We start from the raw sequence: 23,926 nt of genomic DNA on the forward strand, positions 1-23,926 counted from the left end.
GCCCGCTTCGGGTTTTGTGTCTTCCTCTCTCTGGCCCTCCCCCACTCATGTTCTGTCTCTCTGTCTCTCTCTCTCTCAAAAATAAAATAAAAAAAAAAAAACATTAAAAAAACTAAAAAAAAAAAAAGGAGTAAGAAAACTGGGTCAGGAGAGGGGTGGAAGATGATCCTGAACGGGCAAGGATGCTATTTAGAAAAGGATGCTATTTAGAAGAGAACTTTTTGAAGAGTTGCACTTAAACTTTTTGAAGAGTGCAGTGAGAGAGTAAGTGCGTTGGCTGTCTTGGGGGAAAGTGTTGTAGGAGAGGGAACAGCCAGTACAAAGGCTCCAAGGCAGGAGTTTTCTTGGTGTCCACCCTGTGCCTCAGTACGGAGGCGGGAGCTAGCCAGGTCTGATTTAGAAGTTAAGCGTTGACAGTGAACGCGGGTTTTGGTTTTCAGTTTCCACATGACCTTTGCTATGGCATTTTAGTGCCTTTTTTGAAATGTAGACAGAGGTCCCCGTCTCACAGCACAGGGAAGGCTTCTGTATGTCCCTGGGTACGGTTGCACACGCTGTGCACTGCAAAGGGCACTGCATGGCAGGAGGGCACTTTTCACATTTGCGTATTTATGAAGACAGTGTCCTGACACATGCCTGCTAAGGGTGCAGAGGAGGAGGTGTCTCTTGCTGAGCAGCATAAAAGTGCCAGACAACTTAGCAGTGGCCCTCGTGGTATAATTCTTAAAAAGAGAAAAAAAAATCTGAGTGTCAATGTCTTTAGGTTACAGACGTTCATCATCGGTGCCTGCACTGGTTACTCAGCTCCCTTACGTTCCCTGCATGGCCCCTGAAGGCATTTGAATTTAACTCTTAACTAGCACTCCTACTGGTTTAAAAGACATCCCTGCCCCATGGATGTCTTGGAAGCAATGGAAACCCCATTGCTTTCTTTTCCCCACCGTCTATCAGGCCAGACCGCCTGGGACGGCAGGTGGGGAGTCTTGTCCTTTTCCACCTTGGCCTGTGTGTGCTGTGTAACTTCAGCTCACACACTTCTCCTCTCTGAGCTGTGGGAGCCTTGGCTCTGCAAAGAGGGGGTAGTGCTCTGTAAGCTTCCTCCCACCTCTGTCTTCACAGGAGCCTGTGACTCACATCATTAGCAGGTACCACCTGAGTCGAAATGCCTGCATTTAGTTTTGTTGCCTTTGAGGTGGGAGCTCCAACCTCTCTTCAACCTGGCCTGCCTTGACTTGCACGGTTTCCTAGCTCCCAGGTTGACTCATTCCGGGACTTGAAACTGGGTTTTTTTGTTTTGTTTTCTTAGAATTTGGGGATGAATGAGCTAGAAGGAGACTTAGAAATCATCGAGTTGAGTGCCCGGTGTCTCTGATTCATGTGTCATTTCACTGAGGGCTTCAGCTACCATTTTGTTGAGGGCTTTGGTTACCATTTAACTGAGGGCTTCTGATGTGTCAGGCCTTTTGCTAAGCTAACGTTGTGTCATTCAGTCGCACACTGAGTACTTGAGCTAGGTACCATCACGGTTGGTTTGCAGATGACCAGCTGGAGGCTCAGAGAGGTGGTCAGAATTATGAAGATTACACAGTGACTGAGGCAGAGCCACCACTCAGACTGTTACAAGCAGAGGTTAGGAATATATTATTTATTGAGCATGTACAATATGCTAGACATTGTCTGAGCACCAGCTGGCATTACCCATTGTAACCTTACCAATTAAGTCCTGTTAGTTTACAAGGGAGAAAACTGAGCCCCAAAGAAATGTGTGACTTACCCAGGATAAGGCTTATGCCGGTAGTAAGAGGAACCATTTCAGATTTCTGATCTCTTTCTCCTTCTCATGCCCTTCTCTTTGCTGTGCGAACTTTTAGTGCATCCTGTTTACCTGTTGGCATCTGTGCCTTTGGTGGCCACTGGCTTAACCATTTCTTACCACCTTCTCTCTGCTCCCTGGGGCCAAGCCATCGTCATCCCTTGTCTGGGTGACACCTAGAGTTTCCCCACTGCTTTCCCTGCCTCCGCTGGTGCCCTTTGTCCTGTCTGCTCCCCACACAACAGCCAGAGGCATCCGTCTGAAATGCAAATCAGTCCACACCCCTCTGTTCTGAATTCTGTGCCTCCCCATCTCAGTAAACACCAACTCCTTGCCATGGATTGCAAGGCCCTGTGTCACCTGGTCCCTGCCCCTCTCTGTGCTCTTCCTCACTCACTCCACCCCTGCCTTCCTGGCCTTTTGCTATTCCTCAAACACTCCAAGGGGGCTCCTGCCTCAGGGCCTTTACATGTGCTATTCCCCCTCTCCTGGATAGCCACCTGACTCTCTTCTAGACTTCACTCAGGTCTCACTTCAATTGTCACCTCCTCAAAGAAGCTCTCCCTGGTTGCTCTGTCAAAATAGCTACCTCTTCCCCTGCCACCCTCTTTCCCTGTACTTGTGATGTTTTTATTCCTAGCCTGACACATTCTTCCTTTCTTCTTTCCTTCCTCCCTCCCTCCCACCCATCTATCCATCATTTCCCCCCAACCTCTCATCGCTGCTCCGGCCCCAACCCCAAGCGCATTGCCTGTCACACGGCAGGCGCTCAGTCTGCTGTACGAACCACTGTTCCTTTGAGGCATCGGCGAGCCCCACTCTGCCTGGGCCGCTCAGACAAGCGGGGAGTTCGGGTGATGGATGTGCTGACACAGGCAGTTCCTCGGTGGCTTTCCTGTGCTAAAGGAAGTGCAGGAAGGAAATGACAATAATTAAGGAGAACCAATTCAGTACCCGGGGACGAGCCCAGGCTTCCTCTGCCCCTCGTCTCTTTGCCCAACGTGACTTTGGGCTCGCCTGAGGCAAACAGAAGCGTGACTTGATGGAATAGGCATAAGTTAGTTTTATAATGATTAAGAAGAAGAAGAAAAAAAAACCCTTATTTTTCACTTTCCTTTTTTAATCAGTAAGTATGCTGTGGGTGTTCCCTGTGGTTTTTCAGTCAAAGAGAGGATTGTTGTTGAGCTCCGAGTTCCCCTGGGGCTTCAGCTGTGCGTGTGTCTAACTTTAACTTTGAACTAGTGCTTTTAGGGCTCTGCTCGGACGGGGGTCCCGAGGTCCGTCTCGGAACAAGGCAACAAGCTTAGGGATTGTGCCCAGATCTCGCCCCATCCTTGTTCTGTTCCGGTTATAGCCCCTCGCAGCCCCGTCCTGCCCCAGAGGCGGAGGGGAGGGGACCACGTGGTGGAAGGCAGGGGGCTGCAGAAACTGGCCCCCGAGGGGGGTCCTTTGCATGGGGACAACACAAGTGGCTCGTGTGCAGTTGTGACACGGAGGCGGTTTAGCGCTCAGTCGGGGTCTCTAGCAAGTGCCGCCGGGGGGGGGGGGAAAACGATGCGGAAAAGGGTTGTGCGAACACGGGATCGTATTCGGCCCACACCGTGTCCGCAAAGCAGCGCGTGGCGCTTACCTGGGGATGCGGTGATCTTGCCCGCCCGCACCCCCCTCTGTGCCCCTGCTCTCACACGCTCTTTCTTTCTGTGTTTATTTTCCTGTGAGTGTTGTTTCCTGGCCAGGGGAGCCGGAGCACTGACTCCTTGACTTTAGACCCCGGGTCGTCGGGGATGTCAGGCGCCTTGCGGCCCTCTCCTCGGCCAGCGGTGCGCCTCGGAAAGCGCGTGGCCGGGTGGGAGGTGGGCTTCGGGAAGCTCTGACTTGCGGGGGACCTGGGCGTGTGAGTCCTCCCTCGTGGGCAGCCCCAAGCTCCACCGTGGGCACTGGGGAGGGAATTCGTCTCCCCCGTCCCCACGTTGAATCACTGAGAGGCTGCGTTCTGTCTGAGCTGAACGTTAGGGTCCCGCTCGAATACCTGTAAGAAAGGAGGCTTCGGGGCTAGCTGGGATTCTGGCCCCACGGAGTTGGGTCGGGCCTTATTTTGCCCATTGCCCATCTGGAGGTCACTGCTAACAGCCCGATGCCCGTGGAGTGACCGGGTGTCCATTGAGGGCCCCCGCTGGCCTGCGTTCCAAGCGTGGGGGACTCGGGGGCGGGCACACCCGGTACAGGATGTGGCCGGCCTCTCGAAAGCCGTCGGTCCCTGTTACCAGAGGGCTTCGGAGTTTGGGCGGCCCAGGCCTCGCTCATCCTTAAGGAGCTAGAGTGAGCTTTTCCTTTTTACAACAGACTTCATTTCCCTTTCCTTCGAAAAGTTCTTCTTGGCAGAACTGTGGCTTCTCCGCCTCGGAGCTCCCTGCCGCAGGAGGCGAGCACATCTCCCTTGCTGGGGAACGAGCCGGTGGGGGCCCCCTTCCCGCCCCACAAACCTCGCAGGTCCCGAATCCCGGGACCCGGACGGAGTGCCGGGAGAGACTCTTGGCCCGGATCGGTTGCTGAGGACGGAATGAAAAGCTACCGACAGCAGTAGCAAAGGGAGAGGGTGTGGGGTCGTTAAATAAAGGGCAGGGGGAGCCGCCGGCCTCTCAGGAGTGAAGCGCAAATGAATCACTGACGTGCGCTGCGTTCCCACTGGACGGTAAAGGGAGCATTTTTAAGCAAAGAGGAAATAGAAGGAGGGCGTGTAACAGAAGAGCCATGGGGCCGGGGAAGCGGCTGGATTTGCCTCTGATTCCCAGCTGTACCCTTCCTGAGCTGGGTGCCTGAGGCCGCTCACTCAGCCTCTCTGAGCTAACATACGAAGCGCTGTCCCTGAGGCAGGGCTCGGCGGGGAGGTGGGCAGGGCGGGCCCCGACCTTCCTGTGACCCTCCTTCCGATAAATCAGCTAATGATGCCGTGGAGCTGCCTTAGAGAGAGGTCCGAAATGAATGACGATGACGGCGATGGTGATGATGGTAACTGCTGATGTTTATTGAGCACTTACTGAGTGCCTGGCACTGTTCTCAGCTCTTTGCGTGTGTTGTACCATTGACCGCTCACCGCAGCCACGGGAGGGCTATCTACGATTAGGGGCCAGTGCCGGAAAGCCCCGATGAAGGTTAGCTCTCAGAGGCCGATGGGGCCCGAGGAAGCTGGTGGTCACAGCCCCCAGGTCTGGGTCGGGATCTTCGCTAGTGTTTTCTACCCATCCCGGTGGGAGAGCGTCATGCCTGGGGCCTCGGTGCCGACGTTGGCACGGAAGGTGGGGGGAAGCACGCGTGGACTGACTGTGCCGGTCCCCTGTGCCAGCGAAGCCAGCCCGTCCTGTGGGACGGCCAGGTTGCTGCTGCTTCAGAGCCACCTGAGGTGGGGAGCTGGCTGGTGTCCAGGGCCGGGCGAGTGAGAATCAGGCTTGGGGCTGAAAGATGCCGGCACACTGAGTGGCTCTCTCCCTCGAGAGGGCGGCGGGCTCACCGCGTCCGTCTGAGACGTTCACCCAGGAGAGGCGAGCAGGGTCACCTCTGAGACCAAAACGATTTCTCTGGGCTGTCGTTGATGTCACGTCCTGCAAATGTGACGCGCCACGGAATCCCCTCCTGTGTCTGCAACAGCCCCGCGAGAGCGTGATGAAGGAGAGCAGCGGAGATGATGGATGACGTCTGCCGAGCACCTGCTGTGTGCCGCCCCTGTTCTGAGACCCCGTTCGTCCTCCCGAGTCTGGGAAGTAGATCAGAGGGACACCGTTTCTCTTTCACCCGTGTGGAAGCATTTTCGGGGGCGGGGGGTGATCCGAGTGACTTTCCCGAGGTCAGCAGCCAGCAAGATCGGCGGCTCCGACTTGGGCTGGGGTGCGCCAACTCCCAAGCCCCCGGTTCTACTGCTCTGAAACCTCTTCTTCGGGCTTCCTGGTGGCAAAACCAGATGCCACGTGGCTCACCGGAGGCCCAGGCTCGGAGGCACATTGTCGCATCCCCAGGCCGCGAGCCCCAGCGCCCTGCCGCGATTCCGTGAGCCCGCGGACACCCGGATGACCGGGGACGCGGGGCGACATGAAAGGAACACGCTTGGCCTTGATGGGGCCCAGCCCCCGGCTCGCTGGAAGCAGTTGAAAGGAAAGCTCCCGATAAGGAGACACTTTATCATGCCTCTTGACAGGCCGTGCTTCCTCCCCTCTGTGGCCCCAGCCTTAAACCCCTTCCAAGTCCCTGGCGTGGAGCCTCGGCCACCCCGTGCTCTGGTGGGGCCGTGAGCGGGTGGGAGTGGGCCCGGGGGGGGATGGATGCCAACCCTTTGAAACCACCCAGAGGGCCCCACGTGGCCCTTATCTTGGCCCGTGGTCGTTTCTGGGCCGGAAAAGGGAAGCACAGAGAGGAAGGCCTTTCTCCTGTGGCTTTTGTGTTTGGTTCGCATTAATCGAGGCGGGCCCGGGACTTTTGTTGTCTGTTTTCCCACTTTTCAGCGCCAGGATGATGGATGACTCTCGGGGGCTGGCAGGCCACACGCCATGCCACGCTCACGCACGCTCACGGCCGGCGGATGTTCAGTCTGCCGTGCGGCTCCCGGACCAGGCGAGCGCTGTGCCAAGTCTGAGCGGGGTCCTCCGGCCCCCCAGGGCTGCCCCGGGGAGCGCGGCCGTGCCAGGGAGTGGAGGGCTGTGAATTCATTCACTCCGGGGCCTTGGCAGCCGGTGGCCTTGTCTAGACAGGAAGATGTGTGTGATCGGATTCGAAGACGGGGCTGTAGTTCCTGCTGAGCCCTGGGGCTGGGGGCGGGGAGGGGTGGGGGGAGCCCAGGCTGGTGGAGGCAGGGGTGTTTGTGCCCCCACAGGAGGCACAGAGGCCAGGAAGGGCAGAAGTGATACAAGGATGGGCCATGGAGAGAGGGGACCGGGCCAGGACAGGAGTGGGGAGCGGGGCTGGGGGCGTGTGTGCGCCTGCTCTCAGAGGGAACAGAGTGACAGATGGGTGTGCGAATTGTCCAGTGGGTATTCCCACGCACAGATGTGCATAGAGATGTCCCCACCCGCGGGGCTGTGCCCAAGCCGGTTTGTACTGGTTCACGGGAGCCGATGGTTAAGTTTTCAGGAATTCTACCACGTTTTACTATACAATCTGTGCTCATTTTACACCCCCCGTAGCCACAGGGTGGGAAGAGCGTCTAATGCTGTGCTCCTGGACAGCTCTTCCCAGCTCCGTGTTCCCTGACGTCATGCCCGTGGCTTGAAATCAGCCACGGTGGGAGCATTTCCACCCTGGAAATTAGCGAGCACTACAAATCCAGCCCTTTGCCTCAGAGAACCGGCTGTCACACACGTACCAGCCCCCTGCTGTATAGCCCGCAGGCACACACACACACAGAATGAGGAAGACAGACGGACACACGGGCCAGCAGCTGCTTGAACAGATGCCGCTTTTGTTTCAGGAAAATGCATCAAACTTTTATACATGGGTCGATTTTTTTTTTCTTTTTGTCTGTTCCCTTCTCTGCATGCAGGACCCTTCTAGCATCCAGGCAGGGCAATGGTGCGTTTTCCTCTTGCAGTGAAGTCTATAACAGGACTTCTTGGCCCCTTGAGCAGAGGTTTGCTGAGCCTCTCCTGTGTCTGGGCACCGAACCCAGGTAGTTTTTGTAACTCGTCCCTTGCCCCCCATCACCCAGGCTGGGTTGTGTTTTTCCCTAGCCCCTTCTGTGATCTACTCTGTATGTCAGTCCGTATCCTGCAAACTGGGTTTCCCTGGGAGATGAATTCTTAATCGGCATTTTAGAAAGCACTTCTGTAACTATTTTTTTGGCCCCTTTGTTTTGTCGTGCGTTTAAGTGCACCTTTGATTTCTGACTGGTGATCCTGGTTTCCTATTTATGGTAGTGACATAAAGATTGTCAATACATTTCTATAAGTAAAAATAGGAGTTAATTTTAATTCCTTTTTTTTTAACCTTTATTTTTGAGAGAGAGAAAGGGAGACAGAGTGCGAGCAGGGGAGGGCCAGAGAGAGGGAGTCACAGAATCCCAAGCTGACTCTAGGCTCCTAGCTGTCAGCACAGAGCCTGACGTGGGTTCGAACTCACGAACTGCGAGATCATGACCTGAGCCGAAGTCGGATGCTTCACCGACCGAGTCACCCAGGCGCCTCAGAAATTAATTTTAAAGAGAAAGGTTCAGTAACCAAGAGTGCAGTAAAAGCTCAGGAACGTGGTTAGAGAATGGCTGAGGTTTGGGGAGCACTGTTGTGGCCCCTGTTGTGTGCTGTCCCCCGCCTTCCAAAGTAGTAGGCACAGAATATCAGTGAGTGGTCAAGAGAATGGGCCTTGGAGCTAGACCTGCCAAGGGTGGAACCCTGGCTTCTCCTTGCCTGGCTGTGTGACCTTAAGCAAATTGCCTACCCTCTCTGTGTCTCACTTCCCCGTATGCAATCGCAGCACCTGCCTCGTGAGGTCGGCCTGAGGATTGGATGAGTTGGTAGATACCAGCACTTAGAACAATGCCCAACATTTAGCAGGCACTCAAGACGTTATGAGCTGCTGCTGTCCTTGCAGTTGGCATTATTATGATTAATTATAGCGTTCTCCTGTGATACCAATTTTCCTTAGCATGGCTTTTTTTTTTTTTTTTTTTGGTGGGGGGGTGGAATAGACAGGGTTCAACAAATATTTGTTGACTTGACTTGAATTTTAGATTTTTAGAAAGCTGCCAGGCCTGGCACCTTTCGACCAGGAAAAAGCAATTGGGAAACCAGACAGAAAGTAAGCAGCAATTTTATTTCTAGCAAAAGCCCCATCGTTACTCTTGTGTGCATCAGACAGCCGTCTGTTCCCCCATGCCACCACCCCCCTCCCGGGAATACCTTTCTAGACGCTCACTCAGATTGTGCACGAGAGGGCGGGGAGCCTCCTGGATTGACTTGGGTGTCGTCACCCGATCTATTTCTGAGCGGTTGGATTGCTTGACTTTTTGTTTAGGGCAGTTTCTTTCAGATTCCCTTTCAGCACTGGCTCTTCAGAGAAATCATTTTTTGGGGGGAAGACACCTATAAATCAGACATGTGCTCTGATCTGTGGATCTACTGTTTGCACCTTGAGTTTTTTTTTTTTTTTTTTAATTTTTTTTTTCAACATTTATTTATTTTTGGGACAGAGAGAGACAGAGCATGAACGGGGGAGGGGCAGAGAGAGAGGGAGACACAGAATCGGAAACAGGCTCCAGGCTCCGAGCCATCAGCCCAGAGCCTGACGCGGGGCTCGAACTCACGGACCGCGAGATCGTGACCTGGCTGAAGTCAGACGCTTAACCGACTGCGCCACCCAGGCGCCCCTGTTTTTGTTTTTTTTAATTGCAGTTCACCTAACACGGTTGTCTTCTTTCCACTGAGGTACAGTCAAGGGGAACATGGAGGCATGGAGAAAATTCCATTATGGTGGTAGAAGGATGGGCCTTTCAGTTAGGCCTAGAGCTGTATCTAACAGAAATCCAAAAACACAGTTCCCTAAACACTCAAACATTGATTCTCTTGTGTGCAAAGTCTAGAGATGAATGATTCAGAGCACTGGGAAGCCATCAGGAATCCAGGCTCCTTCTCTCTTCCTGTTCCACTCAAGGTTGCCTCGTGGTCCAAAATGATTGCGGGAGCTGCCACCATCACATCCATGTTCTGAGCAGAGAAATCCCAAGGAGGAAAGAAGACAGGGCAAAAGGGGCCCGCTCCCCAGTTGGGTTAGCTCCCTCCCGGGAACCTGTTTGCAAGTTCGCACCACACTTCTGTTTGCATCTCATCGACTCAACCCCAGTAATGTAGCCACATTGATCTGCAAAGGAGGCTGGGAAGTAGAAACTCTTAGCCAGGCTCATTGTCACCAGAGACAATTGGGATCCTGTTACTAAGGGAAGGGAAAATGAGTAACGGATAGAGGGCATCTGTCGACCTTGAAGAAGAAAGATACTGTAACACCATTTTTATCGTACAAGCTTAACGTTTGGAGAGATGGGGTACTTCGTTTCTTACCTGATTGTCTATTGCTTGTGGTCTCAGGAGGTGAATGTTCAAGCTGGAGACGTGACAGGGCTTTGGGATGCCACCAGAGAGGAGGGCAGGAAGGGTCTCCTGTGATGGCTGATGGTCCCTGGGGACATTTGAGATTCTCTCTTGAGGACCTGTGTGCCAAAGTCAAAACCCCCAGCCCTCTCTCCCGCTAGTCCTATCGTTTTCAGTGCTGAGTTGCCGGCATCTAGAACTGTGTGAGGCACATCGGAGGCACTTTGTCTATAGTCCGTAAAAGAATAAGGGAACCTGAGCCTTTTTTGCCTCATCTGTGAAACCCGGATGAGTGCCTGCCTCCTTCTGGCCTTTATACGTAGAGCATGTGCTAAGGAGCCATGGGGACAGCAGGCGCCATAGTCCTTTAAAAGTCAGTGCTCGGGGCGCCTGGGTGGCGCAGTCGGTTAAGCGGCCGACTTCAGCCAGGTCACGATCTCGCCGGCCGCGAGCTCGAGCCCCGCGTCAGGCTCTGGGCGGATGGCTCAGAGCCTGGAGCCTGTTTCCGATTCTCTGTCTCCCTCTCTCTCTGCCCCTCCCCCATTCATGCTCTGTCTCTCTCTGTCCCAAAAATAAATAAAAAACATTGAAAAAAAAATTAAAAAAAAAAAAAAAGTCAGTGCTCAAAATTCTGGGCGAGGTGCAGCTCTTACTTTTTAAAAAGTTCTTTTTTCTTGTAACTAAGGTAATATATGCTCATCGTGCAATGGTTAGAGTATACAGATCACTCGTTAATTATTAGGTACCTACTGCATGCCGGGCTCTGAGTCCAGGTGAAACATGAGGTGTTCATTCCATTGAGGAAACAGACATTGAACAGGTTAAACAATCAATAGGATCATTTCAGGTTGTATTATTTATTTATTTGTTGGTTTATTCTTTAAACGTTTATTTTATTTTGAGAGAGAGAGAGAGAGAGAGAGAGAGACAGAGTGTGAGTGGGGGAGGGGCAGAGAGAGAGGGAGACCCAGAATCCGAAGCAGGCTCCAGGCTCCGAGCCGTCAGCACAGAGCCCGACGCGGGGCTCGAACTCACGGACCGTGAGATCGTGACCTGAGCTGAAGTCGGACGCTTAACCGACTGAGCCACCCAGGCACCCCTGTGGTAAAGAGTTTTAAAGAGAAAAAGTAGGTAATAGGAGAGAATGCCTGGGGAGGAGGTTTCCTTTATGTTGGGGTAGTCAGGGGATTCCTCTCCAGGGATGGATTCATTTAAGTTGATTTTTGAATGACAACAAGGAACCAGGCACTTGAGAATCAGTGAACATTCCGGAGAGAGGGAACGGCAAGTGCAAAGGCCCTGAGGCAGGAGAGCTCAGATATTTGAATGATGAAGAGGCCTGTATGGCTGCCTGCAGTGGCCGAGGGAAGGAACCGTAGGAGATAAAGCTGGACAGAGAAGAAGGAATCTGATCATGCAGGACCTTTGCAGGGCATGGAATTTGAATTTAATTTTTTACGCCCTGGGAAGCCATTGGTGGGCTTCAAGAAGAAGAATGATGTTACCTGATTTACAGAGATCTCTCTGGCTGCTTGTAGAGGCTATTTGGAATGGGGTGGGGCTGAGAGAGAAGCAGGGAGATAATCAAGGGGGTGGGTGCAGTGGTCTAGACCAGAGGTGGCGGCCGTGGGACCCCGGGGAGGCACAGGAGCAGGTGAGAAGTGACGGGCTGGCAGTTTGGCCAGTTTGATGGACAAGGGGTGGGATTTCAGTACAGGATTCCTGCAGAAAAAGCGTAATTGAAGAGCGGTTCTCACGGGGGTGATTTTTGTCTCCCAGGGGATGTTTGACGGTGTCCAGAGACGTTTCTGATCCTCACGGCTGGGTTGCAGGGGTGGGGGGTGGGGGGAAGCAGGTTACCGGCATCTAGTGGAGAGGCCAGAGATGCTGTTGAACATCCTACGGTGCGCAGGGCGGCCCCTGCAACAGGTAACGAGTGATCCGGCCCCCAGATCAATAGTCGCCTTTGGTCAGTCCGCCAAGGCTGAGAAATCCTGACTCGCTCGTTGTTGTTGTTGTTGTTGTTGTTGTTGTTTTTTAACGTTTATTTATTTTTGAGACAGAGAGAGACAGAGCATGAACGGGGGAGGGGCAGAGAGAGAGGGAGACACAGAATCGGAAGCAGGCTCCAGGCTCCGAGCCATCAGCCCAGAGCCCGACGCGGGGCTCGAACTCACGGACTGTGAGATCGTGACCTGAGCCGAAGTCGGACGCCCAACCGACTGAGCCACCCAGGCGCCCCTCGTTGTTGTTTTTTAAACCCCGTATCTTAAATAAATGATGGGGGACCCTGATAATCCCAAATGTTCCCATCTATCCAGAGAGGTCCCTGTGCTGTGCGGTAATTGTTCGGTAGGACACAGCTCTCCGCTTGACGGCCTTTCCCCGAGAGGCCCTCTGCTCAGTGAACGAATGAATGAATGAGTGAGTGAGTGAATGAGCACGGGAGCCGCCTTCATAAAGAGGTGAGTCAGAGCGGGTCGGCCCCCAGTCTTCCATCATGTTACGAAAGCCAGGCCCCGTGCGGCCGCACACAAGAACGGGCTCCTTGTTCCTGTATGATGTGATTTGTTCATCTGCCAGCGCGCCCCGCCTCTCCCCAGGTCACCGGCCGCGGCCGGCTTCCCGCCGTCTCGCCGTGCGCAGGGCCCAAGAGCTGTGCGGGGGCCCTCCAAAAACCCACCCTTTGAAATGAAAGAAACTGGATCTTAAAATCCCAAAATAGAGTACGGAAAGGTACACCTCACGTCTGCCTTCCCCTTTTCCCCCTCGTGGCAAAAGTGACTCAGAGCTCTTGGTCTGAATCCAGAGAGACCTGCGCGGCCCTGGGGCTGGGGGCGGGGGTGTGATTGTGTTGGGGACGGTTCTCACCTTTCCGAGGGCCCTCTTGCGTTTCTGGAGTCCGCCTTCCCCCACCCCACCGTCCCGGGGAGCTTAAAAAGGAGGGGCCGGAGTGTATGTTTCGCCCAGATGTCCCTGTCTTTGGTGGAACGTTTATGTAAAGCTGAACCGCGGTTTCTTGGCGGAGTTTTTATCAGTGTTCTCGTGGGGCTGCCGTCAGGGCGGGCAAGGTAGAATTCTTGCCCCAGAATCCTTGGGGTGTCCGCATGCTGCCGGGTCGGGTACCACTAGATCGGTGGGTGCACGGACGGGCCGAGAGCTGCCTTGGGTCCTCGGCTGCCCCCCTGCGGGGCACTCGGTCCTCTCCCCCTTCCCCGCTTCTCCCAGAGCCCAGGCCCCTGGCAGACAGTGTATCTCCTATTCCTCAATATCAGGCCAGAGCCTGGAATGGGACTCCGGGAGAAACGTTTTTGAAGTGTGCTGTCCCTTCTTGTGGGGTCTTCGGGTGAACACACAGGCGGGCTGGGGGGGCATCGCCCGGGCCTCGCTTTTCCCTCACCGTCTCCATGAGGCTGCCAAGTCACTGCACTTGCGACTCTGTCGCTGCCTGGAGAAGAGATTGTCAACTTCATTTTTCCAGCCCGGGTTTGTCTCTTCTCTGACTTCCAATGGACTTGGCTTCGTATAATATGTCTCTTTCACGGTGAGACACATTCCTGCAGACTGGCTCAAATGGTAGTGAGTTTAGGCGGACTCCAAATGTGGGGATTCTCTTCCAGACATGAATAAGCCTCCTCTTTCAGGGTCACTGGAGGATGAATCACTCGGCAATATGTTGAGCCACATAGGAGCCCGAGAATCAATCTGTTCATTTATTTACTCAGCAAATATTTATTGAATGTCTACTACATGCCAGGTAGTGCTCAAGGTGCTGGGCCACAGTAATGAACAAATTTTCATTCTAGCGGCAGCAGGAGGTGGGGGGGCAGACAATAAGCACAAGCATGAGGGGACACTTAGCACCATCAAGAAGGAAATCAACAGGAAGCTATAATGGGGGCGACAGTCGGGTGAGGGTGGGGGCTCTACTCCAGCCAGGCCGCTCAGAGAAGGCCTTGAATTTAGGCTAAGGTCTGATGAATTGGGAAGAACCGGCCACGGGCAGACGTGGGGGGAGGGTGTTCGAGGCTAAGGGAACAGCCAGTGCAAAGGCCCTGAGGTAGGAGCAAACTCAGCCTGTTGAAGGACCGTCACAGAGGTCCAGGTGGCTGGACCAAAGTTGGGGCGCTGAAGCTGGTGATGTGGGCAAAGACCAGATCGTACAGGGTTTTGTAGGCGGGGATGAGGCGCTTGGATTTTAGTCTAAACATACCTGAGGATCGTTACGTTTTAGGGCGGAGGGACCACCTTCAAGATGATCTCTTCCAAGAACCGAAACTAGAGAAGAGGAATTTGCCAAAAGTCACCCAGCCATTGGTGGGAGAATATTAATAAAAGCTGATATTTATTGAATGCTTGCTGCGTGCTTTGGACGTAACTCACTCAATCCTTCCAACAGCCCGGTGAGGTGCGTGACGTCCTTAGTCCCATTTACAGATGGAGAAACTGAGGCCCGGAGAGCTCCCTAACTTCCCTTCCATGACCGAGGGAGTGCCAGGGCCAGGATGTAACCCCAGACAGTCTGGCTCCAGGGCTCACGGCCCTGTGTCACAGTGACCCCACTCGAGGAACAGCACAGAAAGACGACCTGAAAAGCACTCGTTTGGCTTAAAACAAAAACAAAAAACAAAACAAAACAAAAACACCAAAAAACCCCCAAACGCTGACTCAAAGAAGGCTTGCATGTTTGAATCCAGGACTTCCAGACTCCTCTCTTGGATGACTCAGTCACTCCTTGGCCAGAGAGAGAGGTGGTCTGGATGGGGGGGTGCAGATGGGGAGCCACAGCTGAGCTGACGTTTCTGTCGCGTTGGACCAGAGGCTGGGGGTTCAGGGCGGAGGGGGGCGAGTGAGACCCGAGAAGGGAAAGCTGGTGTCTGTAGCCCCTGACGAGGGGAGGGGGCTTTGTGTCTTTGTTCGAAGACTGGGGGTGGGGGGTGAGGAGGGGAGAGGAGGAGAGGGTGTGGCTCTCGGTCCGGAATCCCGCTCGCTAACGTACCTCGCCTCTGATCTCTCCATGGCTTCCTCGGGGTCCCCGGTGTGGACATGGTAATTGGAGACAAATTTAGCGTGTTTCGGGCCATCAGGCCTCTCTTCAGGCAGCGTGCTTGCTGTGCGGTAGATAGGTCTGTTTTTAATTTCCAGTGATGCGAGAAATACAGAATGACTTGCTTCTTAATTTAGAATCCTGAGAGGCACTGTCTTGTTTTGTTTTCGAGCCTGTGCCACATGTCTAATTCTCCCTCTCTGGGCTCACCATGTGATTCCACAACGTGGCCCCGTCCGGGGGTGTCCACGGCGTGCCGGGCACAGAAGGTCTCCTGTCCGGCTGGGGGCGCCCCAGCTTAGGTCGGAAAGAGAGACGTGGGGCTCCTTTTTCGTCACACGCTGGACATGCCGTCCCCTCTGTTTGGGACGGGGCGGTCCAGGTACCGGTGGTCCGACCAGCTGAGCCCTCCCCGCGCTGAGCAGGACGCAGCGGTCGCTCCCGGCCAGGAAGGTAATTTGAGCTGGAGCGGAGGCGGTGTGGGCAGCAGAGCATCTCTTGGTCAGGGGGATGGGGACGGTCTGGAGAAGTTGCAGCCACTCAACCCCCTCCTGTGGGGCTCTCCTCCCTTCTAGTGTCGCTTACCCGTTGAGCAATAGCATGGCATCATCGTAGGCGCTATAGGTGGCTCAGTGAACAAGACAGGTTGCTGATGATGTAGTTGGAGGAGGCAGAAAAAAGCAAATAAATACACCGTGCGAGGTCAGTTAGCGGTAAGTGGCTGACGTAACGTAAAGCGGTGTGGGTGAACGAAGAGTGCGAAGGGTGTGGGGCACCGTATTGGGGTGGGCCGTTGGGATGAGGAGAGGCTTGAACGAAGTGAGGTGCGGGCCCTGTGGGTCTGGGGGAAGAACCTTCCAGACAAAGGCCACAATAAGCGTGGCGACCCTGAGGCAGGAGGGCTCGTTGGAACACAGCAAGGCCAGTGTGGCTGGAGCGGAGGGAATAAGGAGGGTGGGCTGGGGATGGTGAAGAGGGGACCAGGTCATCCAGGATCTTCTGAGTCCCGGGAGAGACATCGGCTTGTTGATCTGAGTAAGACGTTTGCTGTCAGTGGGGAGCTGGGGAAAGGGGGGTGGGGGTGTTGTTGAGCCGGGGAACAGGATCTCTAACTTAAGATTTTAAAGATCGTTCTGGCTGGTGTGTGGAGATGACACGGGGGGAGGGGGAGGGGAGGGAGGGCGGGGATGGATGGAAGCAGGAAGGAGGCTACTGCACCAGTCCAGGCAGGAGACCGTAGAAGCTGAGACCGGAGCGGTGGTGATAGGGCTGGTGAGAAGCAGTTAGATTTCGGGTGGATTTTGAGCGTTGAGTCACCAAGACTTGTTACTCGCCTGGATGTGGCGTGTGGTTTGCTTCTCTCTTGGTTTGTAGGCCCCATACCCCGAACCCCAAGGGAACCTGCTGGTGCTTGGGCCTTCCTCTTCCTTTGCTGAAGGGTCCCACCTTGGATTCCTACCCCCGAGGTTCCCGTGGGTGGGTCCTGGGTCTTTACTTGGCATGCAGGACGGGATGGGGCGTGCCTCTGTGTCTTGACGGCTTCAGGGTTTCTTCCTTGTGGCCTTTAAAAGAAAGGTCAAGATTCACAAAGAGAAAAGCGGGGAGGGGGGGGGTGTCTTCTTTCTTTGAAAGTATGTTTTGGCCTTATTTAAAAAAAATTTTTTTTAACGTTTATTCGTTTTTGAGAAAGAGACAGAGGGTGAGCAGGGCAGGGGCAGAGAGAGAGGGAGACACAGAATCCGAAGCAGGTTCCAGGCTCCAAGCTGTCAGCACAGAGCCCGACGCGGGGCTCGAACTCATGGACCGCGAGATCATGACCTGGGGCAAAGTCAGACGCCCCAACTGACTGAGCCAGCCAGGTGCCCTGGCCTTATTTTTTTTACATTATACATTCAGAAAATAATTTTTCTGTTGAGTCATAATCATTGTAATAGGTTCAGGGGAGCTACAACCACGGGCTCCTGGGACAATAGAACTTCTCCCTGGGAATGATCAAAATCCAGTGGACATTTTAAAAAATAGCGTCTGATTCTATTTTTATTTTAAATTTTATTTTGGATACACACACACACACACACACACAGTCCCCACCCTCACACTTTCATAACAGAAATAGATATATTCGTTCTTACTATTGATGGTACATTTTGGAGATGATTTTATATCTGGATATGAAGCGCTTCCTTAGAGTTGCCCAGGTTGTGCACTGTACAATGCCAACGGATGCCCTTCATAGTCACTGTCATGCCGGTTCCTAGGATACTCATTCTTCACCGTAACAGCCTTATACTGCGTAACATATTACTACCAACCTAACCAGCCCTCTTTTGATTGGGCCCAGTCTTTTGCTATTTTAAAGAGTGCTGCGTTGAATAACCCTGTCCTTTGTTTTTTTCTGCACATCTGCCAGGGTGCCGCAAAATCGTCTGCCGCGGACTTGTCGGCACCCCATTTCTGCGGGCTCTGTTCTTAGGTTTATGTATTTCAAGCAGGGTCACCACCTGGGCGGCGCCCTTGTTCTGTCTGCGGCGTCAGGGCACGTAGAGCAGATGAAGGAGGCCAGACCCGGATCCGAATCCCTGCTCTGCTGCCCGCGTGCCGGGGAGGGGGCTGCTCACGTCTCTGAGTTTAGCTTCCTCATCTGTAAGAGGGCAGCTGCATAGTTCATGGAACTTTACAGGGACGGAAGCGGGGAGACAAGCAGCGATTGATGGGGCAACGAATTCTATCTGGTACTGGTGGTAAACGCAGCAAAGGAGATGGTTGCTGAGGGGCCCCGCCCCACCTGGGGAGCAAGGAAAGACTTCCATGGGAGTTAAGATTGGAGCCACACTCTGCAGTGTGACCAGGAGTTAACTAGGACAGAGGTGGGGGTGGGGGGAGATCGTGGGGGTGGGGGTGGGGGGAGAGTGGGTGGGGGTGGGGGTGGGGGTGGGGGGAGAGGTGGCGCACGGCGGGGAGGGGCCGGGCCACGCGCGGCATCGCGGCCAGTGGGAGCGGGAGAGACTGATGGCCGACGGAAGCGTCTAAAAGGTCATCCTGGCCGCAGGACGGTGGGCGATGGTGGGTGGGGACTGGAGGGGAAGGTGGGCGTTGGGACGAGGGAGGAGGCGATGGAGGGAGAGAGTGCACTTTAGGCAATGGAATTGACAGGACTTTGAGGTGGAGCCTGTATGAGGGAGAGGGATTAGGATTTAGGGCCAGGATTAGAAACCCGGGAATTAGCATTTCTAGCGAAGTTAATGTGTGCTCCCTAGATGGGTATGGAGGGCTTGTTGGGTTGCCTGAGGCGAGAGCAAAACCGTGGTCTGGTTTGCCTGGTGTGTGTGTGTGTGTGTGTGTGTGTGTGTGTGTGTGTCGGTCTGGGGGGGGGTCTGTGTCTGGGGGAGGGGGTTGGGGGGCAGGCATGTTCCACACTCTTCGCATCCCAAAATAAAGGCGGAATTTGGGATGCGTGCACATCTGTAAAGATCTTCTCCCCACATGCCTGTGGCAGAGTTGGGAATCGCAAGAAAACACCCTTAGGCGCTTTTCTCTTCTTTCAGAGTGAAGTCTTTGAGGACGGTACCAATTTCCTAATATTCCAAATTCAACAACAAAAAAAGCTACTTAACATTGTTAAAGTTTGATTTTGGTAAAATTCAAAACAGTTTCTTTGGCCGGTTGCCATGTTGAAAATCAGTCCCACGTTTTGGACGCGGTGGCAGTTGGCCATCTGAGAGTGTTTAAAAAGCTCTGAGCGGAGTCGATAGAAAAATCGTTTTCAAGGAAATGTCCTCTCCGAGCGCTCGCTGCAGCGTTCATAGCAGGGGAGAGTTAGAGCGAGCTCACTGCCCAGCTGGGGGGGGGGGGGGGTGGGGAGGTCAAAGCTGTGGCCTGGAATAGGACGGAAACGCCAGGGCCAGGCAGGTGGGGCGGGGGTGGGGGCAGAGTTTAAGGCCGCACTCTCTCCCGGGCGCCTGCCTCGCATTTAGACAGTCCTCAGAACCAGGCCTTCCTTAAATCACGTGACCCTGTGCCCAGGCACCTGACCTGGTCCTGCTAGTCTGAGCCCTGGGTACCGTGCAGCCCTTTGAGATCGCCTCATTAGACAAGATTCAGTGACGAGTGACAAGGGGACATGGTCACCCTGTATTGTTAAGTGGAAATAGCATGTAAGATAGAACCCCAGATATGTGGGCCTAGAGGAAATGTCTGGAAGGAATACATTAAAAGGCTTACTTATTTTGAGGGAGTATTTCCTTTATAACTTACGCAGTTTTCGTATGGTCTGTTTCTCCGACCATGAATGAGCTGTCACTCACTTTTCCTTTGTCTTGTTGTAAGGTTAATATCAACAAAGGTCTGTGCCCTTTTATCTGTGCACCGGGGCAGTTAAACTGCTGTTGGGAGCGGGAAGAACTTGAATTTGGCGGGGGGTGGGGGTGGGTGGGAGGCAGGGTCTGATGAGCCCTCCCTGTGAACATGTGCGCCTCTGAGGAGTGGACACCGATGTTCCCCTCTGGGTCCTTTTTGCTGAGCTGGGGGGTTGCCCCTGCCTGTCTTGAAATGCCTCCTCCGGGTTCCGGGAGAGTTGGCCTTTTTCTGAGTTAAGAGGCAGGTGTGACACAGAGGAAGCCGATAAGGCCACATCCCTGGGGTTCCACCCGGTGGCTCTGGGGCTGTAGGGTTTTGAGGAGGTCCCTCAATCCCGCCGAGCCTCTGCTTTCTCGTCCAAAAAAGGAGGAACCCTGCTTTCCTGCTGTGCAGATTCCACCAGCTCTGCCACTCCCTACCCGCGTCTCAAACCTCACGATGTGCCCTAGAGACATCCCTTCTTCCTGGAACCCTGTCAGCCGCCTGGGAAATGACAAGAATCAGAACTTGCGCTCTCCCCTCGGCTGCAGGAAACGGAGCCTCTTGTGCTTTGGAGACCGGCTGACCTTGAGCTTCTAGGTTGCAGCAGGTGTCTGCTAAGGCCGGAAGGTGATTTCTGCTTGCCCGGGCCCCTGGGAAGACCTTACCTTTGGAGAAGCCTGGAAAGAGGCCTCGTGACCGAAGTCTCCCTAAAATGGGGACCACAGGGTGCAGGGGGCCTTAGGGGCCGATCATGCCATCCCAAGACACGAAGCGCTCTTGGCGAGACCCAAATCGCTCAGTTTTTTGGAGGAGCAAGTAAATGGCTACGCGCCCTTCTTACCAAACCTCCACATTGCTGGCAGGACTGTCCCGAATGAGCACGCAGGGCCCTGGGCGCCTGCTGGTCCTTCTCGGGGAGGGGAGGGTGGAGGTCCGAGGGTGGAGGGGAAGCGTTCTTCTCATTTCATGCGAGGTGGCGAGCTTTCTTCCCTGGGCCCTGCCTCCTTCCAGCTCCCACGTCAGAGGGGCTGTTAGCCGCAGAGAAGACTGGAATTAATGCCCGGGTTTACCACCCACAAGCATGTTTCGGGTTGTTTTCCACTTTACCGGGCTTTCGCAGACAACCTTTACCTTTCCATTCAGTTCTGTAGTACCACCTTTGTGTTCTGAGTCATCCTCCTCGGGTGACCGGGAAGATTCTCGGTTCGCGGGCACCCTACAGAAGTCATCTTACTTTGTCTTTGAAAGAGCCCTGGGGAGTGGGAGGTGGTGTCCCTGTTTTACGGGAGCATTTGAAACTCAGAGGGGCGGAGCCACTGCTCCAAAGTCACACAGCTTTTCAGAAACCGAGGCAGGATTGAAATTCAGCTGTGACTGGCCGAGGGTGAAATCCTTTCTTCTTTCTCCCGAGTCCAGAGCCCTCTCCGGTGTCACCTGGGAGAGGGGGCCTCTCAGTGAGGTGGGCGCCCATCTGTTTGCACCGCAGTAGCTGGTCCGACCCAACCAGGGGGAGCTCTGGAATGCAGAGACGTCCTTCTTGAAGGAGTGGGTTTCTTCCTCCACAAAGGAGAAACATTGTTTGTGCTGAATTTTCTGATGCCCTTCTTTCTCTCCTTCCATCCCCCTCTTGCTCCCCCAACACCCTTGATCTCACAGTTGAGCCCTTACTTGTGTTTCCTGACGTGCATTTCTGCCCTGTAGTCCTAGACCCCAGAGCAGCTGTAGACCCAGGTGGCAAGGACACGGAGCATGTGTCGGTTAAGGGGGTGGCCTGAGAGCCCGGAATCCACATCCTAACTCCGTCCTATGCTAGCTGTGTTAACTGGGACAGATCGCTGGTCTTGCACAAGCCTCGGTGGGTCCAGCCTACACAGAGCTGTGACACACGTAAATCATCGAGCTCGGTGCTGGGCTTGTGGGAAGTATGCACTGAGCTGATGTGTCGTTGTTGATGGTGACCACGAATCCAGTATGTTTACTGATCACGCTGAACACGGTAAACAAAGTTCCTGCTACCAAGATGCATGGACCTCGTGTTTCGGTGGGGGAGAGAGATACTAAGCAAACAACTAACAAAACAAGAAAACCTCAGGTGGTAATGAAGTCATTGTGCCAGTGGTGTGGTAGTGAACCTTCAACATCCAATTCTCTGGGGGAAAAAAGAAAAAAGAGCCTCGATGTGTAGCATTTGCCAATTTTGGGGGTATCGGTATCCCTACTGTGGGGGACTTCAAGTGACCAAAGTGGCACCCACTGACTCTTAAAATTCCTAAAAATTTAACAAGTGGGTCTTGTAAGGCCCCCAGACCTGGCTCCAGCCTTGGGTGTAAATGCATAATGTGGTTCGGGAAGGATCTGAAGAGCTCTGAAGATGAACTGTACCAGCAGAAGGGTGTTCTAGGCAGAGGAGGGCTGTGCAAAAGCCCTGAGGTTGGAGAGAGCTGGGTGTGCTCCAGGAGCAGAAGGTGGTTGGTTTTGGCAGGACTCAGTGGGGTGGAGGGAGAAGTGACAGGTTGGGCCGGCGGAATCCTCATAGACCACGTTTGGATTTTATTCTAAGGCCACAGGAAGTCTTTGGAGAGTTGTAAGCGGGGGAGTGTCTGTGTCTGATTTGCACTTTTTTTTTTTTTTTTTTTAAAGGCTCTTGGGCTATTCTGTGAAAGGCCAGCAAGAGACCAGTTAGGGGAAGTGGTTATCATCCCAGGGAGACGCATGGATGCTGGGACTGGTGTGCCTGAAAGGGGAGAGGTTGAAGTGGCTGGATTCAGGTAGAACTGTAGGGATGTGGCACAATTTTTTAAAAGTATATTTACTTTTATTTATTTAGAGAGAGAGAGAGAGAGAGAGGGAGAGCACGCACATGCACAAGAGGGGCAGAGAGAGGATGAGAGAGAGAATCCCAAGCAGGTTTCACACTGCCAGCGCAGAGCCCTATGCAGGGCTGGAACTCACGAACCCGTGAGATCATGACCTGAGCCGAAACCAAGAGTTGGACGCTGAACCGACTGAGCCAGCCAGGTGCCCCCAGGGGTGGGACAGGTTTTATCTTCAGGGCTGTTTACCATGAATACACCCAGGCTGCTGCAATTTCTGTTCTGTCCTGGGGAGGAGGAAGGGACCGAGACCATCAAGGCTCACTCTCTGTCCTACCTACTTTCCTTCTCCACCCAGCGGGATGCTGTGTTTACCGCCTCCTGGTCAATCCAGAAGAGGAGGTGAGGAAATCTGTTTATCTTGGGTCCAAATGTAAAGCAAAACCAACAAAAACCAATCTCTTCTCAACTCGGACCTCCTTCCTTTGATTTGTGCAGAACAGGACCCTGTTCTGCAGTTGGCATGGGGGAGAAAGATGAGAGGTTCTGACTTGGATTTCCATCTTTGCCCTTGGGCAACTCTTGGGTGTGTGTGACACACGGAAATGCTGTGGGTGTCGGCCTGGCAGCTTATGAAAAAGATGTCACCTGACTCTGCTCCACTCCCAGCCTGTCTCCGTATGGTTTTTAGAAGGACACGAGAGGACTCCCGTCTTTCCGGAACGGTGCCGTCCAGTAGAACTTTTCTTGACGACGGACGTGTTCTGTATCTGTGCCGTCCATCGCCGTGGCCACTAGCCATCTGTGGCCACCGAGCACTAGAAATGGGGCCAGCATGACTGAGAAACTGAATTTTCCATTTTATTTAATTTTTGTACTTATTGTGTTGGACACCGCAATTCTGGACCATATGTCGTCCTCCATTGCCTTGGAGACTTTGTTTTTTGGCAGTTGATTGGAGATCCTAGTTTTTTTTTTTAATTATTTTAAGTTTATTTATGTTAAGGGAGAGACAGAGTGAGCTGGGAAGGGACAGAGCGAGAGAAGGAGAGAGAATCCCAATCTGACAGCACACAGCCCGACGCGGGGCTCGAACCCGTGAACCATGAGATCGTGACCTGAGCCAAAGTCGGACGCTTAACCAACTGAGCCACTCAGGCACCCCTAGCCTGGACAATTTATATTACTCAGAAGCCCATTGCTGTAATTAATTGTTTATATTTCATTTGTTTTAGTAAACATTTTTGTGCATGACTCCTGACCGCACGATTTTTTTTCTAGGGTACGTAGTGAGAAATGGAATTACCAGGTCATAGGGCATATGTGGTTTTAATTTTTAATTGAAATAGTTGTACCAGGTTATGTTCCTGTCAGCTGCATGAGAGAGTGCCTGTGTGCCGTCTGTAAAACACGTGATTGTATCAAATACCAACATGCATGCCATTCTAATAGGCAAAAAATGGTATCCCAAGGTAATTTGCATTTTCCCGTTTACAAGTCAAATCGAACATCTTTTCCAAGCTAACGACCATTTGTTTTTCGGTGAGTTGCCTGTTCAAATTTCTTGCTCATTTTTCTGTTGGATAGTTTTGTCAATTCATTCAGCAAATGCGTACTAGAATACCTGCCATGTGCCAAGCCTTATTCTGGGTGCCAGGGATGTTGTGGCCAGTAAAATAAACAGACACACCTGCCCTCAGAGAGTGACAGTCCAGTTGTAGGAGAAGGACCTAAGCAAAAGGAATTGAGGAGCTATGTAATAATGTTAGATGGGATAAAAAGAAGGAAAAGCAGATAGAGAAGAAGGAAGGAGATAGTCCTACCCACTGGGGGTAAGACTCAGTTTTAAACA

General features: G+C 53.3%; 1 protein-coding gene across 6 annotated transcripts in view; it reads left to right on the forward strand.

The window, feature by feature from the left end:
- The window catches only part of NFATC2 (nuclear factor of activated T cells 2), a 140,197-nt gene that overhangs the window by 37,157 nt on the left and 79,114 nt on the right, over positions 1–23,926 (forward strand). The window lies entirely within an intron of this gene.

The sequence above is a fragment of the Lynx rufus genome, unplaced genomic scaffold (assembly GCF_022079265.1).
Source record: "Lynx rufus isolate CCGP_SWC_20201006 ecotype Redwood Valley unplaced genomic scaffold, mLynRuf1.p SCAF_8, whole genome shotgun sequence".
NCBI lineage: Eukaryota > Metazoa > Chordata > Mammalia > Carnivora > Felidae > Lynx > Lynx rufus.